The sequence below is a fragment of the Corapipo altera genome, unplaced genomic scaffold, assembly GCF_003945725.1.
Source record: "Corapipo altera isolate COAL_440 unplaced genomic scaffold, ASM394572v1 44, whole genome shotgun sequence".
NCBI lineage: Eukaryota > Metazoa > Chordata > Aves > Passeriformes > Pipridae > Corapipo > Corapipo altera.
The window spans coordinates 2,610,309-2,618,846 of NW_020884880.1; the positions used below are offsets into that span (position 1 = coordinate 2,610,309).

The 8,538-nt window shown below is 42.4% G+C and overlaps 1 protein-coding gene across 1 annotated transcript in view; it reads right to left on the bottom strand.

The window, feature by feature from the left end:
• Window positions 1-283, bottom strand: part of CALCR (calcitonin receptor) — a 160,845-nt gene extending 160,562 nt beyond the window's left edge. Inside the window, exon 1 of the mRNA XM_027639417.1 lies at window positions 48-283. The gene's annotated coding sequence lies outside the window, so the exon portion shown is untranslated. The remainder of the gene's footprint in view (window positions 1-47) is intronic.
• Window positions 284-8,538: the final 8,255 nt, after the last annotated feature.

Consider the following 8,538-nt stretch of genomic DNA (forward strand, 5'->3'; position numbering starts at 1 on the left):
GAGGTTGCGAGTGGGGAAGGGCAGGCAGCGAAGTTCGCGGGACTTACGGTGGCAGCGCTCCCAGAGCTGGCGCGGCACCTCTCCCGGCCTCCCGTCACCTCGGGCCACCTCTGCGGCGGCTCGGCGCCCGCTCCGGCGCAGCCCGGACGCCCCTTCACTCCTCGGAGGAGCTCATGGGGCCGCCCGCTCCCCGACACCCGCCCGGTGGGTCCCCGCGTCCCGGAGGCGGCGGACAGACACCAGACAGGGTCGAGCGCTTCTGGCGGGGCTGCGCCTCGGGCAGCATCTGCCTCCTCTCGCCCGCGCCGCGCCCACCCCCCGCTCCACCCCGGGCGCCGGCGAGGCTTCGCGCAGACGTCGGTGCGGGGCGGCCGGAGCCCGCCCGGCGGCGGCGGCAGCGCCTCCTCCACCCCCGCCTCCCCGCGGCTCCCGGCCGCTCCTGCCGCCGGGGCAGCCGTGCCGGAGCCGCCGCTGCGAGGGCGGGAGGAGCGGGGGCCGCCGGCGCTCCCGACACATCGCCTGAGGAAGGAGGGGTCCCGCGGCGCGGGGGCGAGGGACGCCCGGCCCGGGGACCTGGGGCGCGCCCCCCTCGTCCCCGCGGAGAAGGCGGAGGCGGCAGCGCGGCGGCTGCCCTTTGTCAAGGCGGTGCCTTCCGAGCGGGGCCGGGGATCCCCGCACCGCCGCCGACTGGGCTGTGTCCGCAGCGAGGGTGTCAGGGGCCTGGCCGGACACCCTACCTCCTCCTCCTCTCGGAGAAGGTCCTCAAGCCCAAGCCAGCGTTCTGGTCCCATCGCGAGCACCTTTCCGAAGAGGAAAGCCGGGGGAATGCAGGGCGTGGAGTGTGGGACCCTGCGCTCCTGCACCTGGGCGAGAGGGGCGCTACCCCGGCAGCGGATCGCGGGCTGCCGGCTGCCCGCCCCGGGGATGCTGCCCCGCGTCCTCCCATCTGCCCCGTCTCCTCTGATGCTCCTCCAGCTTGCGTGAACCGTTTACCTACCGACCACCGAGCTGGGGAGGATGAACAAGGGGCGGCCGCAGCGTTCACCGGACAGCAGAGTCATCTAAATTCTCATTTCTGCTCCAGCGTTTTAAACCAAATGAGACGACGAGGAAGATCTGGTTCCGTCCACCTCTGCTCTCCTCAGAAGGGCAGACCCCAATAACACGGGCATCCAGAGGCAGCTGAGCCAACAGCCCCCACCTCGCGGAAGAGCGTCGAGTGGCTGTGCGTGAAGTAGCGCAGGGAAGGACTTCTCTGCTGTGACTGCTCCAAGCTGCCCAATGTTTAAATATCCAGAGAGCCACAGTGAGGCTGAGACCGAGCGAATGCACAGTGATTCACCTCAGCACTCCTAATAGACGTGTACAGCAGATACTGGGGTGTCTTCCCAGCAGATGGAGTCAGGAGGCAAACAAACTTACTCAAAAGGTACCACCAGCCGGCTGAGAACAGCTTTATTCTTTCGTCTTTCTGTGCAAAGGGTGTTACTACCATTAAATAAAAGGAACTTTGACACTGGCTTTAAAGTCGCCTGGCTTACTTCTGAATGGAAAGTTAGCTCCTACGGAAGCAGTTCTCAAGTGTTTTTCTTCCACCTACCGCTTTCTCTTACAGATTACAGTCAAATTTTGCAGCTTGCCTTTCTCCCAGAAACCTGCATGCAAGCCGAGCTGGCTGCCTTTCTCCAGCACAGGCCATGCTGAGGAGGGCAGGAGGGAAAGGAGCAAGGGAAATTAGTGCTGAGAAGGAGGTACTGGGCTTTGCATGCACCAAGTTCTAAGAAAAAGGAACTCCTTGCCACTTTTTCCAGCACCTGTTAAAAGAGTGCCACTAGATAATACTGTCAAAGAAACTTGTCCTCCTTTATACAAGAGGGGATAGGAAACCTTAATAAAAGTTGAGACACCTAAAGAATACTGATGTAAATGATCATCCCTTTAGGATTTAAACTTTCACTGTAGGTTTCATCCTTTATACTTGTGGATACAGAAGGAGAAACAGTGGAAGCTGCTTTTATGAGCTTTCATAAAGCCACAACTTTTTCACTGTTCACAGCATTCTCTGGCAGGAGCAGTGAAGTTAGGGGAGGTTCTCATTAGCTGTGCTAGGTCTGGAACCACGGAGCAGCACCCCTATGGACTCACTGCAGTCCTGTCTCTCTCATGCTACAGCTGTCCCTAGGTGGGCTTGGATGAGTCATGGTTCTAAGTGCTTGAGATGTTTGTGGAAGAGGAGCTGCTGAGAAGCAAAACCTTAAGCTGAAGCCTAGGGAAAGCAGGAGAATACCCCTTCCTCTCATTGCAGCAGTAAGTTGAAAGAGGTAAAATAGAGAGCTTTTTCATGCCTGATAGCCTGGAATATTTTCTTTTCCAGAGGTTTGAGAGGATGTGAATGAACAGGTCACCAAATAGGTACAGATTGCTTTAAAAGATAGAAAAAGCAACTGAATTAGGTGCATGCAGATGATGGACTATTTACCAGTAGCTTCTTCCATAGTCCACCCATTTAGGTTTTATTTTCTTTGTGTGTGTGTTGTCTAGCTAGTACTGTTCATTCTATGATTGGAAAGCATCACAGTTTCAAAGAATGGTTTTATACTTATTTCAAAACAGGCTGTATGTTGCTCTGTTTTCTTAGTGAGTAGCATTCATTTGCTGAAGTATAAATCTGTCATCCCATAATCTGGAAATAGGTTTCTTAAGGTTTGGGTGGGTTTTTAATAAACTTCCATTTTGTTAACCATTACCTTGCACACAGAAGCAGCACTTTCCCATTTGTTCTGCTATAAGCAATTCTTTTGTGCCCCATGGGACTGCAAGCATGAGTAGTTACTATTTAGCATGTGTGTGAAATACTGATCAGGCCCATAAATAACCATTGGAAAATTATTATTAACTGTACCTTGGTGTTTTTATTTCTGCTTGTGCTCAGGAGTCATTACAACACTGACTTCTGCACAAAAGAGGTGCCTGAGCCAATGTTTTATGTTGTGATATTATAGTGTTGCTTTGTACATGAAAAGTGAAGTGAGACCAAGCCTGGTTCCAAGATTTCAGTGATTTCGTTCTGTTATGAGAGAAAACATTTTTCCATATAGTATGGAAAGTTGTGTATTTCTGTAGTTTATCTTGTTTGCACCATCTTTTTTTTCTTGTAAATATAGTTCTCTACCTTTAACAGTACTGCAAGTAAGGATGTCACTTGTGAAAAAGGCATTGTCTTAATTTTCTTGGTCAGGTGCAGAATTTGAAAGAAAAATCCAAGTTCCCAGCTGGACGTATAAGCTTTCCATTAATTGGATAGAGATATTTTCTTTTGCAGATGCCTGCATTGCAAGCTGTTTGGAGGTGAACTATTTCCTATGATCATTTGTCTGTCTCTCCTGTGTGGAATGGTGTACCCTATAGGAACTACCCAGAGCACAGTATCTTCAAATAAGAGTTTGTTCAGATTTAGTTTGTTTGAAACATGGGAAGTGTGAGCATTGAGCTGTCTACAGAAGACCATGGAGGCATGCTGTATGCTTTGATAAACAGATCATAAATAATGCATTTGAGTGAGAGCTATATTCAGAATTTGGATAAAAAATTGGAAGGAGTAAAAGACATAATTTAAACAGAAATGGTAATAAATTTCACCTAATTCAGTTCAGGGTGAAAAGAATGGGAATTTGCCATTAGCTTCAGCACCTTTAAGGCTTCCATGGGAATATTTAATTCTTTTGCATACAACTTTGTAATAATGACTTTGCATCCCTAGAAGTGACTTGATTGAAAACTCTGAGAATAGCTACAGCATTATCAGCAGCAATGCAGGTTCCTAACCCTGCCTGCTTGAAAACACATCAGCTCTGTGAGGAGGAAATCTCATGGAGTGGCTATAGCTGCTGTTCAGGCCAAGCTATCCTAACCAGATGATTTTCTTTAATTTTCAGAAAAAGAGGTCACTCTGGAATTAGGGATTTGAAGAGTGACAGGTAAACAGATTTATGAAGCTACTACCTGTTGAAGAAGTCCATTGCAAACATGAAAGGCAACATCAGGAGAAGTATAGAAGGGGCTGGAAGGCATATGAAGAATTTAGACTAGGATTATTAGAGGAACAGGACAGTGTTCTATTTCTATTCCCAAAGATATCAAGTCATCCAAGGATTGTTTTTTTAAGACAGGCCTTTCCACAATAAAAGGATTGTGTTTAATTTTATGTTAGTTTTGCTTGTAGAAATCTGAAAATCAAGACTTACTTGTTTATCCGACATCAGATACCTCATTAGAATGATGTACAAATTGTCTTAATGTCACAATAGATTTATTTAAATCAGTTGATCAACATACAATAATCTCAGTTAGTTTCTTAATGTACAAAAACCCCATGGGTAATTACATTTGCCTTCTTGCTTAAATTTCTAGTTTTAATTTATGTTGTCTAATCTATCCAAATGTTCATTCCACAGTCCACATCTCAGGACATTCTAAGAGACTCTCTGAAACATTTTGAAGTGAGAAGGGAAAAAAAAGACACATACCTCTAAAAGAGAATTTGTTGCTGCTTTTTGTTGCCTTTTTTTTTTTTTTTTTCAGAAAAACAGTCATTAAGAGTCAGTAATTAGTAATTAGGAGACAAAAAGGCAAAGAAGTAGGAAATGAAAAATACAAGAAAATTAGTCGTATTCATGTTTTCAAAAAATAAGCAAAAATGAATAGAGACATTCCAGTTGTTAGTATTTATAATATATTCCATTTTCTATAGAAGAGACTATTTTAATTTAGCAATACACATTTTCATTAGTACAACACTCAGTAATTATGCATATTGGTAGCAAAAACGCAGTGGGCTTTGCTTGCTCTATAAAGAGGAAGGAAAGGGAAAGCAAACAAGATAATGAAAATCTGGGCAATGGGAACATTTCCAAAGAGTGGGCACCTGATTCCCTCAGAATGAGCAATTATTTTCCATCTTCACTTGGAACTCAATACCCTGGGCCTCATTAAACCAGTGTGTAGCTGTGCATGGTTCTAGAGAGACTCTCAGCCAAGCATCAAAAAGAAGAGCTTTTCAGGAGAACTAAATGCACCAACAGTTGCAAGAAATGTCCTCTCTGGTGTAGGTACAGTATATAAACAATAAAATATTCTAGATTACACAAATTTTCTCTGAAAACTATTTCAAGAGCCTTATGAAATGTCTACAAACTATCATCAGCCATATTTAATAAATCATGCATACTTGTAAGGTCCCATCAATGTAATTTTTACATTAATTAATTCAAAGATGAGAATATTAATAATATTTAATAATATGAGAATTTTCACATTATTTGGAGTCATATGCAATATAAGAATCTATCTATTAATATTCAAGACTGATCTATGTATTTTCATACAGATAACATTTTCTGTCTTTAAAAGAGCAGGACATATGTATTATTAAGGCTTTACTTACCCCTCAATATACGTTTTAAGTGAAACTTAAAGCAGTGTTATACTGGTTTTGGGAAGAAAGGTGAATTTCAACCTCAGATCTTTACTCTGCTAGACAGATTTTTATTTCTGATTAGCATCTTAAAAAATCTCATTGCTTGGAAAATATAGCTGTAATAGACACATAACCAACTAAACCCCAGCTCTTGACAGTAAGTGTCATCTTAATCATTCTCATTGACATAATTTGTTTGTCACTCAGTTTGGCATGTCTAAAATCAAGTTCTGCCCCTCCAAACAAGTGGTGTGCAGAAATCTCCTTTCGTTGGGTGTGAAAGTTCTCCCACAGCAACACAAGGAATGACTGACGTAGACTTACTTGGGTGCAGAAATGTTTGCAGGATGGAGGTGTTAACCATGAACTTTAGAGGGAGACACTGCTGCCTCTGATCAGTAGAATGCCTACCAGTATTTGGACCTTATATGCATGCATGTACTTGAACAATGTGAAGGGAGGTGCCTGGCACATATTTGGCCATAATGTCATCTAGTATAGTGAATCTGGGAAATGTTTCAGTTGATTATCAGTATCACAAAGAGATATTAGAGAAGAAATCTGGTGGATTTTTTTCTTAGATCTTTAAGTAAAGATGAAATTGGCAGAATTAATTTCAAATGGGTAACCACCTTTATTCAATATTGAGAGACAGAGCAGCTGAATTGAAGAGGCAAAAGTTCAGAGTTTTGTCCAGATACTTCTGTATTTCCTTATAGTCTTTGCTTCTCTGTGACTCTGCAGTCTGTAAGAAATCTGTGGAGTAGGGACTAATTTTCAGTGTTTCATCCAGCAGCAATAATATAATCCATATCAGTCTAGAGGGTTTGACTAGCATGGGAACATCAGCTACTACTTTATAGTTAACCTTACTGTTAAGAATGGGGAGCATAATTATGAGTAGATTTGTAAATATACAGCACATAAAGAAAGTAGGATGAGAATGTTTGCATCTCAAAGGACTTAAATTTAGGTTCTGATGACAAAACAAGTAGGTGATTGCGTGCAATTGGGGACAAATGCTATCCCGGAGAAGAGAAAGCACTACAGAGATAAAATGCATGCTTATGTTCACATAACAAATTCACCTTCTCATTTTCAATGTTATTCTACTGTCGTCTTCACACATGCACACAAGCGCAGGTACATATTTATTCCAGTATTGTTATTAATTGAATATCTTTGACGCTGTTTTCCTGTAACAGCTGCCCATCTAAATCTCATCAACCAAACTTCTGATAGAAACTAACCGTAATCACTGAGGATCAAATCAGAGAGAGCTGCAAAACACAGAACACAAGTCTTGAGGGAAATGTCTGATCATAAAAACATTGCTTACCTTCATCTGAACCTAATTCACTTTGTGCAGCAGAAGCACTTTGTACAGCTGTGCATCTGAGGTCTCCCTTAATTGCATCTCCTTTTCCCCTAATACATAAGTGGAATCACATGCAGAGGTCCTAGGTCAGTCCTGTATTTCTGAAAAAGCACTGTAAGACTCGTCCTTCTTCAGTCAGTTGAAGCAGATGCAAACACAGACTGAGATGTCTGGCTCTAGAGGTTCTAGACATTAAAATGTAACAAGATCTCCCAGAGGAATCTCATTTTCTCTGGCACTTTTTTTCTGTTTCCATTCTTGATACATTTTATGGCTTTGAGGTACAACCCTCTCCTTAGTTCTTATCATCATGAAGTCTTTGTACTTAGTCATGTCTAAAATACTCCTTTGTGTTTCGTGTTTGAGTGCACTGCTATTAGAAAGGAAAAAAAAGATACTGGAAAGGGAGGAGATGCAGAACCTGTCACCTTCAGAAGTCCAAACCAGTCATTTTAGCTACTGCTGTGTATCAAAAAGCAAGAGTGTTAGAAGTTTTCAATCAGAAGACTGCCAATGCATTTCAGTCTTGGCCCGCAATATCTTCTTTATTTGTGTTCTGGACCTTGGCTGTGGAAGAAATTTGGAAAAAAGGTTCAAAGGTTTATTTCAGATACCAGTAAGTGAAAAATCTGGAATTTGTACATGAATAAGAAATGTCTCAGCCAATAAATTGCAATTGGAAAGTAAATCTTCTGCCGTAACTTCCTCTATGATATGGTTTTAATACGTTTTATTAAACTGAAATATCTTTTAAACTGTTACTTTTTGCTGCCATGTACTAAAAGTATAGCATGGTTTTCAGCATGTTATGTTCAGAGTTGTGCTTCACCTTATAGAGGTTTAACAAGGTTCATCTTTTCAAATTCTCCATAGCCTGATTTTTATCACTTAACTTGCAGTTTTACAGAGTGTGAAAATAATTCAAATTCAGGCAGCAAATATACCCAGGACTCTCACCTCTCCCCACACCACTCATGCGTACACATATACACAATTATATCTTTATCCTAGCAATATTATCGATCCATTTGTTGTCCAGTTAAATCTCCCCAACGGAACTGTGAACACAAGTTAAATGTGAGCAGTGTTAGCTGGATACTCAAAGAAGGCTGCAAATCACAGAAGATTTGAGAGAGATGTGCTTAAAATTTCTGGTCCTGGTTTGAGCACATGGTATGAATTCAACAGTTACAATTTCTATATACTCTTTCTAAAGAGGGAATTCGGAGGACAGCATTAAAGATGTAGTGGGACCAGTTTGAATGCATATTAATCTAATGCAAATCCTGATCCTTTGTGCAGGCCACCATCATCTTTCTAAATGTAATATCACTGAACTCACTTTGCCAGATGATTTTTCCTAGTGATTAATTAAATTTTGTAAGACATGGAACCTGGCTCATCATATTTCTCTACAAGGTTGGGTCCTTAGAAGCTGAGTTGGAAACTGATGGTCCGTAACTTTTAATACATAAATAAAGTGTTTAACACTAATATTATTTCTATATTTATTAAACCATAATGAAAACTGAAACATTTGTGAGTTTCATTCTTTCTAACAATGATTCTATTTACTGCAAGAGTGTTAGATGGTGTATGGTATGAAATATATTTCAGGTGACACAATTCTTATTAAAACTTTGGACGTTAATTTAAAGGTGTTTCCAATCCCTTCCACGAAAAT